This window comes from Watersipora subatra, chromosome 6, assembly GCF_963576615.1.
Source record: "Watersipora subatra chromosome 6, tzWatSuba1.1, whole genome shotgun sequence".
Classification (NCBI taxonomy): Eukaryota; Metazoa; Bryozoa; class Gymnolaemata; order Cheilostomatida; family Watersiporidae; genus Watersipora; species Watersipora subatra.
In genome coordinates this window covers 42,436,305-42,454,175 of record NC_088713.1, presented here as the reverse complement: position 1 = coordinate 42,454,175, position 17,871 = coordinate 42,436,305, and positions in this window count along the sequence as shown.

Sequence of the window (17,871 nt, the reverse complement as noted above, 5' to 3'; positions counted from 1 at the left end):
AGTTAGCCACTCAAATTAAATAAATGGTTTGACATATAGTATTCACAACTGATATACTATTTATTTACTTTTTGGATATTCGCATAAAGCAAAAATTTAACTTGCAAAATTAAGACTATAATCAACAACATTTTATGGATTTTTTCCGCAGTGAAGCTTAATGCATTATTTAAGATTGAACCTAAGGGAATTAAATTATAAAAAAATTTCCTCAAAGGCTTTCCAGAAACATATGACTCTTGTAAATAATAATTAGTTACACACAAGTCAATATTTGATCAATACTTTTCACTAGTTATTCTTAAGTCTACACTAGGGAGCAGCTGTGGTGTATTGGTGAGCACTTATCGCTGGGAAGTGGTGTGGTGGGCTCGTGGTTCAAGTCCTGCCACAATCATAGCTTTTTTAATGTAGGCCAATATGCAAAATGAACTGAAAATTATGCTCTGTTGTAATATGTTTGAAGCCCCCTAGCCAATGACACCCTGTGGATGAGCCACAATTGACCAGCAGAAAAGGTTTACAAAATTAGGTATTGTATAAAATTAAAGCAATCAATTAAGCTTATAATATGTTTACAACATTTAATAGTTTTCAGCTTTTGAATTCATAATCGTTTGTTTATATATAGTATAATATATATTGTACTACTATGTAATATATATTATATAGTCTATATTATATAATATATATTACATAATATATTATATAGTATTTATTGAGATTAGCATGAGAAAATAGAAATTTGTCTACTTCATTAATAATAGCAGAGAAAAAACTAAACTGAACTTTAATTAGTATATATGATATCAGGAGTGGAAAGGGTATGCTACATATACGGTATAAGCAACTAAGTTTCCGGATGGAATAGGATAGATTAAACCGTACATGTATATACATGACATGAAAAAAACTAGAAATTTGATTTGGCAATTGGACTAGAAATAATTGCTAGCTACTTGGGCAGAAGCAAACACATGTTTTTTGTGTCTGTAAAAGTTTCCTTATTAATACAAAAACAGTTTTGGGTAAAACCATTGCTACATCAAACAAAGCTTTGGTACCATGATTGATTTTTACTGAAGCGGTCAGGAGAGAGCATTTGTCTCTGCAGGTAAGATTTTCAATGCTGTAAACACGCATTTAAAAATAAGAAAAAGTAGTGAAATGCGACTCGCTTACTTTGGTTTACAACTAAACAAGTCCTCCTGCTGATTGCTGCTGATTTTTTAGTAAAATTTATGTTGAAAAGCCTTCTTAGATTTTCAGTTTTTTTTAAATTTTAGATTTTTTCTATAGATTTTCATTGTTTCAGAGTTTATTAACTACACACATGATTATAAAATTATACTTACTTTAATCCTTTTAAAAGTAGCAGACATAACCGCAAACAATTAAATGTATCTAATATATAATATTTAGTATTATATATATCTAATATATGTATATAATATATATATCTAATATATGTATATATATATATATATATATATATATATATATAGTACTTTATTGGCAATAATTTCATTTCACAAATAGAAATGTTTTTCAAATTAGGCCATACAACAATAGTTAAACAAAAAAAGGGGAAAAAAGCAACAGTTAGCTATTAAAATTGAATAAATAGTCTGACAAAGAGTGTTAAAAATGTCTTTCTCTGCTAAGAGAGCAGATATCTGGTGGAAGATTGTTAAAGCAGCTGACAATGACATTTTTAAAATAATTGTTAGTGGTTGTAGGCAATTTGCTCACATCACGTAAGTTGAAATGAGTTGAGAACCTGTAATTGTTATGTAAAAAACGAAAACACAAACCATAAAAATAATATATAATATTAATTTATTGTATATGCATTTGAATACAACTCAAATACTAATATAGGATGAATTCCGACGCCACTTGACCAAAAGTCATAGCTTGCTGGTCGCTTTGTTGGTAAAGTTTTTATCCTTTACCTCTCAATATTGGACCATCATTGACATAAGAGTGGCATGGTTTTAACTACTGCTAAAACATAGGCGAAACTCTCTCATTTTGCCTAATGCAATAAAATAAGTTTTTTGGGCCATTTTGACACACCTCAACAATATGGAAAACATTACAACTTAAGTTGGACAAAATTTTTTAATTCTTTGAATCAAGTCTTTGTGAGTGCTTAGTCACTCTCAGATCAGATCAGCATACAAAAGCTGCTATCCAAGTTAGCTCCAAATATACTAAAACTTTTTCAAAAATATATTTACTAAAATATCTTTACTAAAATCCTTGAATAATCCGGAAGGAATACCTGTAAGCGAGGCATCAGTAATGGAGTCCCATGACATGACAGCTTCAGGACCAGAAATGGTGATCTTGACATTCCTTGGCGCTTCAATCAAGAAAAAATACGTGTTTGGTACATTTACAACTTATTGGTTGAATTATTTTAAATGCCGTATTGGTGACAGAAACACATGATTTTTTACCTTCCCCAAATCCTCCACCAGTCTTGCTTATCTCTATGTTTCCGCTGTTTCTAGAACCACCACTTGTAATTGTCTGCTCACTGTTGGAATCTCCAGTTGTAATTATCTGCTGAACTATTTCTCCATTGTTGGATCCACCACCAGTAATAATCTGCTCGACTCGCCCCTCACCATTTGATCCACCACTTGCGACGACTTGTTCATTGGTTCCAATGTTGCCATTACTAAACCGCTTGAAGCCGTCTGCCTCCGCAAATGAAAATCCACCAGTCTGGCCCACTGCCAAATAAATACAGCTGTTAGCCAATCAAAAGGAGAGTTGTCTTGCAGCAATAAAATTGCAGCAAAAGAGCTTTCAAGTTGTCTAAACTAAAATAACATAACATGAATGTAAAGCATTCCTTTTCATGCAATGATCCCAAGTCAAATTTTTAATACACTGTAGATGTGCACCATGTACAGTGGTGGAACCACCTAATAATTCTTTCATGGTGTTTGTCCTTTATGACATAAACTCATTTCCTTTATTATCTCAGACCATACATACTATACATATTTAAGAAAGTAGTTTTTTAGACACTGTCCGTTATCCAAACCAAAAGTATTCTCAAGAAGTACAATCTTGGGCACCCTTTTTATTCTATCTTTACCTGTCAGCTAAATTATTCTCAAAAAATATAAATTATTGTAAAGGATCTGCAGCGACACTCTTTACTACTCCATAAAAAAATCAATTCACTTTGAGTATTTTTGCAAAACGTTTTTGCAAAATTAAATGTGTACATGTAATGTATGATCAACAAACTGCTGCATGAAAATTAATTATCCTTTCTTGTTCTCCGCCAACCTCCGCTCGTTGGGCTTCTCTTATATCGTAAACATTGGCCAACTCAACCACTTTTGCGGGAAAGCCGACTCAGTGATAGGTTGGTCCTTCTGAGGCCGGCTCAGTAGCAGGTCGTTTTTTCATTTGCCAAGTTGATGGTCGACCTAGTTTTCCTTACTGGCTAACGGCTGGTCGGCTGTACTTCCCGCCGGATCGAGGGCTGGCTTGGTCTTTTCTTGCCTTTGTTCGGCAAGGCCTATCTGAATCTCTAGCAGCTCAAAGAAGCAGAGCTATTCTCTTGGCCTCGGTACCGCCGGCCGTAATGGCTCTTGGCCCGGCTATCGTCAGCTGCCAAACTACGTATTTATTGGGCAATCATTATAATATCTTAACCCTTCATTGTAATAACAGCTGACTGGCTAAATATTAAGACGCTAATAATACTTCAAATGCCACCAATTAATTTTCATATACAGTGGTTCCATGTTCAAAAAACATGTTAAATTTAGAAAAAAAATGTTAACTATACAAAAATAAGTTAAAAATAATTTTGCCTAATAACATATTTACAGTGTTTTCCATATTGAAACTAGAAAAAAGATACAGGAGATACATAGGAGCTCACCACTCAGCCAGCCAGTCTGCAGCCTCCCAAAGTCTCCTGACATCACCAGGTTGACTTCATAGTCAGCGCTGACAGAACTTAACAAAAGATCTGTTGCACCTGCATAAAATCAGAGCAATGTTGGCCAAGTTAAAGAGGAACAAGTAAAAAAAATTTAAAGCATTTTGCTGCACACATAACAAAAATCTTTTAAATTGATAAATGAGAGTATATTTAAATACGGTGGGTGAAATTGTATGGTTGTTATAGTAGTTTAGTTATATACAATGCTATGTATATTGTAAAAGTTGGTTAAATACGTATCTAAAAAAGTTGGTCTTTTGAAAAAGACCAACTTTCAAAAAAGGATTTTTGAAAATATATTTCCAAAAGTATATTTGACCGACTTTCCAAATATCAATTTTTAATATTTGTTTTATTATCTATTTGTTTGACCATTTTAATTATAAGTTCAAATCTTATCACATACTTCACACAGAATATTCTAAAAAAGTGGTTCGTTATGTGCCTTTGAGCAATCCCTCAATGATCAACTATGATGTCTGCCTAGAATACTACAAGCAGAGGCTGTGCAGGATTTAAAAGTATGGCTCTGTGATCTTGGCTGAACTTGTCCGAGTTTAGTGGCAAGGAACCCTCAACAACTGAAGACATGACCAGATGCAGAGAGCAATTTAAGGTTGGATATCATTCCTGTCACCACCAGTGGCGTTTCTTGAGAACTTTTTTGTTGGAGATTGAGCAGTTACATTGCTGTAAAGCTACTTGTTACATCTAGTACACTGATGACCTGTGTTGACCTTTTGAGCTGCTGCGCAACAAACTTTAAATAAAGACTTAAAAAGTTAACGTAAATTATTTTCAGTTGACACAAATTAAAAAAAATTATTGCTATCTACGGCTACCTTTATATTTATTATTTGAAAAACACACAATTCTGTTAAACCAAATAATTTAAAAAATAATCAAATTAAATTATATCACAACAGTATATTCTAAAGAAATCTGTGACCCTAAGTATTATAAATGGTGACAGAACAGCAATGTTACAGTAGATATATAATAGCTAGATGAATCCCTGGCATTGCACGGGTATTAAAACAATCACCGAATAAATTTGAGTAACTTACATTACCTTTGCAAGCCAGTAAATCTAAGCTTACTTTTACTAAAATAATTGCCGTGTTTGCAGATGGCTTAAAAATCACTACGATACTTGTAACTGTCAAACGTGCTAGCTAATGACCCAACGAGCTTCAAGCGTGATATTTTAACATATGTAATGATTGTGCTAACAACTTGATTATCGTAGTGTGGTGGATTAGATTGCTGATCTGCTAAAGGGGGGCTCCAAGATCATATCATATGTGATGTGGATTTTTAAATCTTAGATATTAATGGCTATAACTTTACAGGAAGACAAACTTTGAGAGATTTATGTAGATAAAAATAATACAAAATATCCATGAGTAAAAGATTCCACTAGCATTCCACTAGCCAAATGCTCGGCGTTGTTGGGTGTTAAAAACAGCTTATAAACATTGGCAGGTAATGTAGTTGCCTGCTACTTGCCATTAGCCTGGCACATTGCCAATGACTAATTTGAGTAAGCTATTATTCGTATTACTAAACTTACTAATAAGAGCCACAAGAACAAGCTTTAGCGACGTTGCATACCACAGAGTGCTACGTGTATTTTAACCATCACAAAATTGGTTAGGTTATCACCTGGTAAATGGGAAATTCTGAGATCAACTCCAGCATGAAGCAGCTCTATCATTCCTAAATTCTAATAGCGATAGCTGGACAGATCGAATGACGGACTTTGAGATATATGCATATAAATTGATGTGCAAATTGCCATACTTCATCTAATAATAATTTAAAACTTTTAAATTTTAAAATTGTTTAAAAAACTATGAATTACTGACAAATTATTTAAAATTGGCTCATGATTATAACCATCACTATATTATGACTTTTCAAGGTAGTTCAAGGCTCTGCTCTTTACAGTCTCAATTTGGAAATTCAACGTCGGATTTGTTCTCTCTCTCTCCCCTAAAGTCAGCGGAGGTGACTAAGACTGTCTATGATGGTGACTGACATTTGATAGCAGATCTCTAATCAGCTCCATTACAAGCAATCATCTGTCATGAATTTGTATCGGTACAAACTGAATCTACTATGCTAATGGAAAAAAGAAAACTGCCAATCAACCGAATGCCTTTTATATCTACAATTCTTACAAGGCTAATTAAATTATTTAATTATTAAATTAAATTATCTGAGTTGAATTTTACAGTTTTATCATGTTATTATTTAAAATCTGCCCAAGACAAAACAAAAATTTGTTTCCAAAATTTTGGTCAAGATTGTTTGTAGGACTTCCGTAAGAAATCTCTTAAATATTGGATGTGGTATCCAATGTTACTTTCTAGAAACAAAAGCTGTGCCGTTGCAGGAGCATTGTTGTTTTAAGATGTATCTGTGATCTCAGCCAGACATGTTTGAGCACAGTGGAAAAAATCGATAATTGAAGGCTTGCCGATTTGAGGAAATCTTAGGTTCTTGAAATATGAAAAAAATGAAATAAAAGTAAAATTCCAACTTCATTGCTTAAAATATTGGATATTAATAGTTACCTTCTCCTGATATGTACTGTGTCTGTATTGCTGAAGCACTGTCTGATGAATTTCTATAATAGACTGTGTACGAGTTGACAGTAAAAGGGGGCGCAGTCCAGCGTACCCTTAGCTCCTGTAAATAGCAACTAAAGTTGTTTGCTAAACACTTTTTAAAGTTGCATAGTGCGGTTTACTACTTATTCAAAATGGTTCTTGCTAATATGTCATCAATTCTTGCTTATTTTTATTGTTTGCTGTTCATTGCTAGTTTAGCTTTAGTCACTGCCTATTTCAAATGTTCATTTTTTGCATTTTTCCAATGCTTTCCCCCTTCGATGCTCGCTGTTTGCTATGCATCCCATGCTGCCTATAAACTATATGCACATAGCTCATACCTTTTCAAAAGGTCATAGAGGTCAAGAGGTCAAATTTCATAGCAAAATTACTAGCAATTTAAAGATTAAATTGATCAAAATCTTTAATAAATTCTATCTGGTATTTTTCTATCATTTTCGGTTGTTTTTGATGTTTGAAAGGATCTGGTTGCCAGGATGTTTCAAGATCAATTTCGATTTAATTTGATGCAAAATGCTTCAACTTGAACGTCGTAGCCAATACCAACTATCGCAATAATAACAACTAGTGATGTCATTTCGCACGTATGCTTTTTCTGAGTTTGTTAAATAAAATGAAGTTATATCGATTTTACACTTGAAACATCATGGCAATTAGATCACCACAATCATCAAAAACAACTACAAATGGTAGAAAAATACAGGTAATTCCTGATAAAACATACAACAAACTGGTGTAAGTTCATTTTTAATGAAGTTATTCTTTATTGTGGATTGGTTAATATTTATTTCTTCCTACTCTTTAATATTAACAAAAATATGCAAAGGTGTACTTCTAAAAATTTTATAGACAAATAATACTACTTATAGTTGATGAGAGGAGGGGGGGGAACGAGATGTTTTCCTCTGCTTTCTATAGACATGACAATAAAGTAATGAATAAGGCCAATACTTGAGTTGTATTGTTTCTGTTTTTTGAAAAATTTAATAAATTTTATTTAAAATATACTTCAACTCACAAATGGTGATTGTTGTTGGACTGTAGCTCTCAGACCGGTCAAGTCTATGTTTGGTTGAGGAGCTCCTTGCAACTCCCCCTCTTTCATACCAGATGCTTCATATTGAATCCAAGGCAACCGTGACTCAATTCTAGCTCCCAGTCTCACTTGCTGCAAGTAGATTAGCAAAAGGCATTGTATTGAGTTACAGTACCAGCCCTGACAGCAATTCTTTAGTGATTACAGCGGATTCCTTAACAGAAAATCTTTAGTCACTATAGTAACATTCTTAACAGCAATTCTTTAATAACTCCAGTAATATTCTTAACAGAGAATTTTTATTGACTACAGTAGCATCCTTAACAGGGACTTTTGGTGCCTACAGTAACACCATTAACAGAAAATCTTAAGTGACTACAGCAATATTCTTAACCAGGAACTTTCAGTGATTACAGTACCTAGCATCTTTAACAGCAACTCTTTAGTGACAACAGCGGATACCTTAACTACAAATCTTAAGTGACTACAGCAATATTCTTAACCAAGAACTTTCAGTGATTACAGTACCTAGCATCTTTAACAGCAACTCTTTAGTGACAACAGCGGATACCTTAACTACAAATCTTTAGTGACTACAGTAAAATCCTTAACAGCAACTCTTTAGTGACTATAGGAACATCCTTGATCGAGTATGTCTTAAGGCTACAGTAGCATCCTTAACAGGGATTCTTTAGTGCCTAAAGTAACACCTTTAACAGGAACTCTTCAGTGACTACAGCAATATTCTTAACAAAGAATTTTCCATGATCACAGTAGCATCCTTAACAGCTATTTTTAGTAACATATTTTTCTTGACTCATTCATGTTTGAAAGCAGACATACGATAACAAGCAAATAGCATAAAAATCTATGAGTATATCAGTATCCAAGTGCAGCTAACATGAAACATTTGGGCATTTGCGCCTTCATTTTACCCAATATTTACTATAATAAAAACAGTGTCTGTCCATCTGTCCGAAGGAGTGTTAAAAGAGTTAGCAAAAAGTCGAAACAACGCTATGAGTGTTATAATAAAAGATCGCCTCACACAGGCATCAAACCCATGGGCTTCACATTTAAAGGTAAGCCCAACACCACTGCACGACTTGATAATCTTTCTGCAGTATAGAATACTTATGGATTTAGTGATTACACTTGCCGATCTCTTATGGCACATGGAACTGCTAGCGTACTAGTGCTAAATATTGGAAACAAGACGAATTATGTTTAGCAAAGTCTTTATCAAATCCTTACACCTTGGGGAGAAAGAATACTTTTGGCCTTCATGACAATCTTTTTGTTTCGTAGTGTATTTGATGAAGGCAAAACAATCAGAGAATATCAATATTTTTCATTAAACTCAGTATCTGCTTTATACAAATAACTACAAAAACAGTAACAAACATTCCAGAATGGTTTGGAGCAAAACTCCTAAACAATCAGATCCATAAAAAGCAAATTAGTCAGAAACAATTGCAAAAAATAGATATATTATGTGTTAAAATGAAACAAAGAATGTACAACACTGTGCAAAAATATATAGAAAGGAGGAGTCTTCAAATGAAAAATGAAAATTTTTTTTGAATTATTTGCATTTTCTGCCCGAAAACTTGCAAAAATATATAAATTAAGTTAGAATCAAACAAAATTGTACGTTGTGGGAAAATATAGAAGTTTTCAAAAAAATTAAAAACTTGCTGAACTGTTTTTGTTTGTTACATAATGAAAAGAATAACAATGGTTTTAGTAACTTCACTCTTCATTAGACATACGTTTTGACATAAAACTCCCGTGAAGAGACTCTCCAGCAAAAATCTTTTGTTCCGATTCCGCTGTAGTGAGCTGTAACTCTACTGCAGCTGAAGGTAGATATTTTTCATAATCGATTACAATGTCCATCTCTTCATCAGAATCACTAAACATAGGTTCTTCTTCCTCGTCAAGAAAGTGAAACCTTCTGTTAACCTCTTCTATACACAACCTTTCTTGTTCTTTAATGCTTGCTAGCTCTTCATCTTCGCTGTCCAATGACGTTTTCTTGAAATTAACTGCAGAAGTATTTACGTCTTCATGACTTGACTGCGAATAGCTTTTATTTGTGGATTCCATTTCCAGCAAGTCTACTCCTTGGCACTGTTGTCCAAACTCTACCATAGTCATGCTTTCCAGTTTGGTCACCGTGTTCTGGATTCGGACAAATCTGTTGAGACACAATTCAGGGTCAGTCAACTGCTGCAGTTTAGCAATGCTCTGTCTGTGGAGACGACCTTTGTGTTTTCTCCAGCTGGTGACTTGACGCGGGAGCCTTGAAATCTGTGTTGGCTTTTTTAGTCTTTGCGCCGAGGTTTTCTTCATATTGATCTATTGCATAGAACAATGTTAATCGAAACAATTTGTAGTAATCTAAGCAAAATTAACCCAAAATACAATCAAATCCACACATCTGTGCAGTCTATATCCAATACAAAGAACTCACACCATAATAATTAACACTAAAAATAACTGAAACTAAAACTGAATAAAAATGAAAAGGTATTATAACATCAATTATTTTGAAATTAAACAAAAGCAAGATATGTCATAAATAAAAAACGATTGTTGTTACAAATTTGAAATATTCAAGTTTAGAATATCCAAGTGCTGAAAGGAACTTATCTTTTTCATTTTTATAGTGCTGCAATGCTCTGGAACTAGTCGGTTACATCTATGTGTTAAGAAAGCATGTATTTGGAATAAAAATCTCAGTAACGATGTTTATATGATCATACATTATTCAGCATAACCTTTTTACAAAATTCTTTGACCATGAATGCAACTAATTAAAACGTTCTGTTAGAATTTTGCAAACAGTAAAAAATTTTAGAGCTTTTTCTTGAAGAGTGAACTGTCAGTCAGTAAAGTTATACTTTATGTTATAAACACAAAACAACAAAAAAAGTTTTCGAAACAAACCAACAAAATTGGTTTTAGCATGGGAACTTATCTACATGTGCATAACAACGCAAAACCAAAGGAGAAGCTTTAAAAGAAAACAAACTTAGGCTTTAAAATGGAAACTTTTAGCTAATATGCAAAAATTCTTCTAGCAAATATGTTTATGGTCTCTATATGGTCTCTCGTTTGTCTTCTTGCTACAGTAAAAACTATTGCAATATGATGAAACTAGAAATAACCTCATAAAACTTACCTTAGAAGTCTTGATTCTTATGATCAATGTCAGCGATGCGAAAAGTTGATAAGATAAACTAAAATATATTGGTAATTCTAGAAATTCTCTCCGTCAGTGACTGCAACAAAAAAGGGGTTTACCCAACCTTTCCTAATTGCCTCTGCTAACACCCTTTATATGGTGTTTAATGTTAGCTTTAAGGGCTTGATAATAAATGGCCTCAGCTTTTCCTTGTAGCCAGCTAATAACTAAATCCACGAATTTAACCCTTTCGCAGGCGAATTTTCAGGACTATATCAGACCCCCAGAGTGAATTAATTTACCAGCAAATCAATTTCTTTTTAAAGGTTTATACATTTTTTTGTATGTTATTATGTGCATATATTTATGTATAAACATGTATATGTATACATGTATATGTCCATATGGTTAAACTAAATATATCTACTAATCTAAAAAGTCACTATCAGATGTGAATCTCTTAGTAACTCTGGTACTAGTACTTGCAGTATTGGAATAATCTCGCAGAGTTCTCTTAGAAGTTGCCATGGCAATAAACTAAATTCAAACTCTCAAAGCTTTCAGTAAATAAAGGCTAAAGCAGAACCAAGAAGAAAAAAAGTTGAATAATTATTTAAAACAATTTTTTTCACAAATTTTATTTATTTACTACTGCTTAAGCATGCCAAATCAGACTAATTTAAACCTTAGCTTCTGCATTGCCAAGTGTACTTTATCACTGTTTTTACCTGTTATGCGTTTTAAAAGAAAACAAACTTGCAGTTATTTTCTGAAAATAATGTTTACGCTAAATTTTTACAAGAGTAGCAGCCATTTTCTTCTATTTAAAGCCTGGCTTTGAGCATTTAGAAAAAAGAATGCACTGTATGAGAACTAAACCCAGATTTTCACATGAGGAGCCTGTTGGTCACCTGTGATGATCGAAAAATGCTGCAAAAATTGTTCGCGTCATTTGAGGGGAAATATGGGTCACATGATCAGATGATGACTAGATGATTAGACCAAGCTGAAACCAAACTGAAAAGTAGCGAGCATTTATATTTAATAAGGGCTTTCCGGTAGAACCGGAAGTGTTTGTCATAAACTACTGCTACGAGTCGTTTAATATTGAGCCTTTTATTGGCCTTTCAATTCACATGAAAACATCACATGACAAAACAATAACTAAATGGATTGACTACGTCAGAGAAATAAACTGATTCCAATCTATGGCGGCTTTTCGTTTTTGAGCTTTTAAGAGCTTCTAATAACATTTCCACACATTTTGCACCAACAACACAGCAGAGTAAGACATGGTGAATCGTTTGATACTAAATAATCGTAATGTGAATTTTGTTTTAAGTCAACCTTCAAGTAAGTGTGTTACCATCTGCACCAGTCAAATGCCGTACCATCACTAATAATAACTGTACACATACTTATTACACACGACGATCTCGCACAACACACGAGGGCTGCCACTGTACTAGTATTTTGGTTTATATGTGAGCTGCGTCCGTTAAACTCTCCACCGGTCTGTCCGAAATCATGTTTTAAAGATTAGGAACAAAATACCGTTATCATCGAGATTCAGACTCCAAACTTTCAGTTTGATAACCCGATGCAGTAACATCTTCACCAGTCTATCACATTAGACAGTGCTGATTTATTGAGCACATATAGTCATTCTCTGTGCATTATCAGCACACCTGATGATTTCTTATGTAACATCAGCCAGGGCACTAGCTATTGACAATTCCTTGAAAGAACCTAGACTACCAAAGCTACTTGAATGTTGAACTAAAATTTAAAATTACTAAAATTGATAAAACAATTCGATGCCGTATAATTATGAGAGCTGAATTTATTGAAGTTTTCTCCTTTTAGTAAATAAGGTAAAATATAAGGTAAAATTTGGTAAAATAGTTTTGTGTAAATTATTCTGGATATGTCAACACTGTACTCACTCTTTAGCAATGGTTACATTTCTTGGCAACCTCATTGACTCAATCCAATAATTCTATAGTTTTCATGAAATGACGTTTAGAAGAACATGAAAGTTGTATAAAATAATTCAGCACCAAATTGGTAAAATGCTAGCTCAAATTGAGAAAAAATATAGGAGTTGTCTGCTGTTACTGTTTATAGAGAGGGCAACCATAGATTAAAAGAAGGCTGTTTCTTACAATCTGAATATTTTACACATCTTTCAATCTGCTTTATTTTAAATATATTATTCTATCATGATTATAATTAAAATAATAGTATAATTGTAATATATTACAATTATATATATTAAATTAATTATAATATATTATAATTATATCTAGACAAGTATAATTATAGTAATGATTTCAAACGTATTTTAAAAACTGTATTGTATTCGTTTACTACAAGTAAATAAACAAGCTTGAAGTGATTAACTATTGACTGTTTAAAGTTTTATTTTCCTGAACCAACCAATCAGCAAAAGGCTTTCCTTTCTGTTTTCTCCCAAACTGTAAACTTTAAACTTATCGATGCAAGGCTATCATATATAAAATGTTGGACTGGCAATACATTTTAGTCTTCCATAAAATAGAGACCTCACAGTATAGTAACATGGTTCAGACTCACATCTCTATAAAAGAGAATTTTTAATAATTCATTGTCTGTTATTAAAAGATCGTTAGCTTTTTATATGAACTTATTTAAAAAATCAAGACTTAACCAATACATAATAATTGACCAAAATATTACTATATTTTGAGCTCAGCATTAGACTTTAGCAGCTGGCAGCCTCATATTTTTTTGTCAAAACTTTTGACAAAAAAAAAATCATATTAATCATCTACTCTGTAGGTCGGTGTCTAGTCACTGTGTAGTAAGATAGACACTTGGAGAAAAAACGTTTACAATATGGTTGTCGTTGAATTAATTATTTTGTTCAGTGTTAAAAAATGCTAAAAATGGTAAAAATTACGGAAAACAAACTGATCCGTTAAGATTTTCTATATAAGTCGTCCTAGAATTAGGTACAAACTATTGATTATTCAATCAGTTTGTAAAGTTTGTTGGAAAACAATCTTCTGGTTTGAGCTAAATAAAGATATAACAAATAAAAAACAATAATAATAATGAAAAGCAATAATGTGAATACTAGTAAAAAAAAACAACTTTTAAATCTTACCTGCTGACTGTAGTTCCAGAAAAAACCTTGTTTCCTATCTGATTGCAGAGAGGCCTGAGCATATAGCTAAGCAAAGTTTTAAGTCAAACTTTAGTAAGGTGACACTCGGCGCTGGCATGTTCAAAAATTAAACTTGACTACCGGGTTTTCTGTGAAAAAGTTCCTTTGAGCCAGAGCTTAAATTTTACAGAAGCAAATTAATAAAATTACCAGCTTTGCAAAAAATAATATAGATAGCAGTGCATTACATCAGCAAAACAGCAGTTCTTTTGGATGATGGGTTACGCTGAAAAACAAAGACCCCAAACACAAATATGAACTGTGATAATTTGTAATTATCTTCCCACCAAAATGTTTTGTTAAATCCTATGAATTTTCCTCATATTTGACTCAAAAATATACATTTTTTATTTATTTTGAATCAGCTGTCATTCTTTTATGGTTCAGCAATGTTTTATTGTTAAAGATCTACATTCTCTGTTTATATACTAAGTAATGTGGTTTCATAAACGTTCTTTTAGTTTCGATGTCTGATTGAGAAGGATTATGAATGCAATTTGGTTTAATTTTGTCCAAACCGCACATGCATATGCTTGGTGCCTTTCACCAGATCACCGAAAATATTTAGTTTCAAAATTCTTCTGGCTTTTGACAACCAGCCTTTTAAAAACTCAAGAACGCGCCTTTGCATCATCATGGCCCTATAAACTATACATGTACTAGCTGTACCACCCGGCGTTGCTCGTGTAATAGAAGAGTATTAGGACAGGAAATTGATTTGTACTTAATATATAACAACATTTGCCATTCTAACTTTCAAACTACATATCTTGAGAAAAATATAAACAACTGTAAAGGTTTTAAAACTTTGACAAACAAATGTACCTTTCAAGCTAATAGCCTGGCATATTGCCAATGGAAAATTCCACGAAGTTAGTTGATAAGGTTAGGCTTCCAATGACCGTAAGCCATGACTTTGAGGCTGCATTGTTGTCCAGCTCAACTGTTCTAATAATAGCTATAGCCGGAAAACCAACTGACGGATCGACAGACGGACTTTGAGAAATATATAGGCTACATATATAGATAATTAATAGGTCTATGCTTTGCATACATTAAGAACAACTGTCCTCAATGAACGAATTCATAGATGGTTGTTCCGAAAGCAGCGCAGTTGTTTCTGCTAAAAGTCTACACGGGTGACAGGCTTTTTAATTGGAAATGAAAGAAATCGTGCGAACGCAAGACTTGCCGCTAGTTATTTATATTGTAAATCATTTTAACAAATTGCTGCTGAAATCTGTTTTTACCTTCTTGAAAACATTAAAATAGCTGCCTTCAAAACATAACTGTTACAAAAAAACTCAACGGTTGGAGAAAAAAGATTGCTTTCTATAGAAATCGAACTCACAACTTTTAGCATGGTAGCCCAACGCAGTAACACAGCAACAGTAATAGAATAGTTGCGCACATAGTTACTCTCTCTGCTTAACAGGCATACCAAACCACCACGGGGACAAGTCCTTGTTATAACTAGAGCCCTGTTCACTGAGTGTCTACTCGAAGCCACGAATAAAGGTTGAAAAAATCACACCATACAAGATTCGACCACAGGACTTTCAGCATGACAAATTGCTACTCTAACAACTACACCACTTGGATAGCAAGAATAATTGTACTTATAGTTATTACGCCTGATGACCTTTCACAGTGCATTAGACTGAAGCTGATACCAACTCTTCCAAATCAATGTTTGGTGGTTGAAAAAAGATGGCATCAGATGAGATTTGAACCCGAGATTAGTGGCTTGGTGCAATTACACTTTATCTAATCATCCCCTTCTTAACATATGATGATACCAGCTGTACCCATTCTTATTCTCTGTGCCTTGATAGATTGTATATGAAAACGTGAATGAAAACAGATTCAATCTATAAACTTACCTTGACACTGATATAATAGATCATTCCTGGTACCAGATCTTGTAGGATAGTTTTAGATTCACCAACAATGTGAGTTGTGCATGGTTGCCCACCCTCGGTTCTCCACTCAACTATGAACTCGGGTATCACATCAATGAACTCATCGCTAGCTGGAGGCAACTCCCAATTTAGAATAATCTAAACCGAGAAAGCACAAAGAATTTTTGTAGTTGAATTTTTTTGCTAATCATAACAAAAATCAAAACTATTTGCTGCGCAAGCTTATTGAAAGTTTATTAAACATGACCAAATTCACAAATTAGCAATTTTTATTTTTCAATTATCCAGTTGCAACTCTCGGCTCTTGGAAAGCTGCTTCTTGGAAATTTTGCACTGGCAAAGTTTTCTGCGCACACAAAATTTTGCCTGCAGTAACTGTTTTCTAAATTTAAACTGATATAAAATAGTAGTTTTTCACAAAAAACATGATCAACTTTTTTAGCCTAAAGAACAAAGGCTATATCAAACCCAACTATTTCATAGAGCTCACACGATTAGAAGCGATTTTGATTAGTTTGGTCTAAGGTAGGATGACTCATAGAGATATTATGATCAAAGTGCCCTTGATATAGTCTTAGCAACTAGATTGTATAGCGAATGTTAGAAATTTTCGCTACAAGTATTATACTTCAAGTGAAAGCTTCTAACATTCGCTATAATATAGTGTATAATATATATATACATTATATTATAACTATATCATATTACATTATATATAATATATATAATAGTGTATCATAATATTATATAATATTATGATATAATAGTGAATGTTCATTAAATAGAGTTAGATTTAACACTTTGACGCATATTCTTGTATATAAATGTAAAAACAGGACCCCTGATCTTAGACTATTAACAACTTTGAAAGTATTTAGAATGTTATTTAAAGTTTGTTAACATTTTAAAACCTAACCTTGTACTGTATACAAGTGGGACCCAAGATTCTAGACCGGATTAACAACTTTCCATCAACTGTGAAAGTATTTAGAATAGCACAACTCCTTAGAATAGCACAACTCCTTAGAATAGCACAAATCCTTTTGACCTGAATTTCATTTTGATGCTGTAAGTTTGTAGAAAACAATAAAAATCCAAAATAAAATAGAATCAATAGTTTTTCTCAAAAAAAGGATGTTATAGAGGTAACCAAAATAACATCATTAACATGTGTAACACAATAACATAGTTATTGTGTTACACAAAATCTGGTAGATGGTGTATGTTTATTATAAATAGAATAACAAATAGTTTCATTGTAAAGCTCTTGTTGCTGAAGAAACTTTCTAGCTCCATCTATTACCAATTACCAAAAAATTCAATCAGAGTGTCATTAAAAACTAATATTCCATTAGAAGCCCTTTTTCATTTTTCTGTCAATTAGAAGTGTCCTTGGTATTTTGGCAATAATGTTAGAACCAATACTCCAATTTAAGGCTGGTTCACACTATATCCTGTTAGTCAGCCTTTTTCTTTCGACGTTCATCGTTGATTATGTGAACCGGTGGCATCGACGAATTTCAATCAGTGTGTCATCAGAAACAAATTCCCTGGTAGCTGCCATTTGCCTTTTTAGACTAGGTTGAAATGCCCCTGTTAATTTGGTCATGTATTGTGAATTAGTAGTTTAATTTACTTTAAAATTAGAGGTTATATTAAAACTATATCACGCAAAGTGGCCAGATTTTTGTAATCCTACCTGAAACAAAAGTAGATGAAAACAAAGCAAAGCCACGCAGTTCTCTCAGTGTAAGATCTGATAGGAAACAACATCCTAAATTCCTTTGAGTTCAGAGTTCAAAGTGTTAAAAAACATGTTTTTGAAAATATAAAACAGGCTATAAAGGTTTTAGAAAAAATATTATTAGATAAAAACAGTTAATGAGATATTATAGCTATC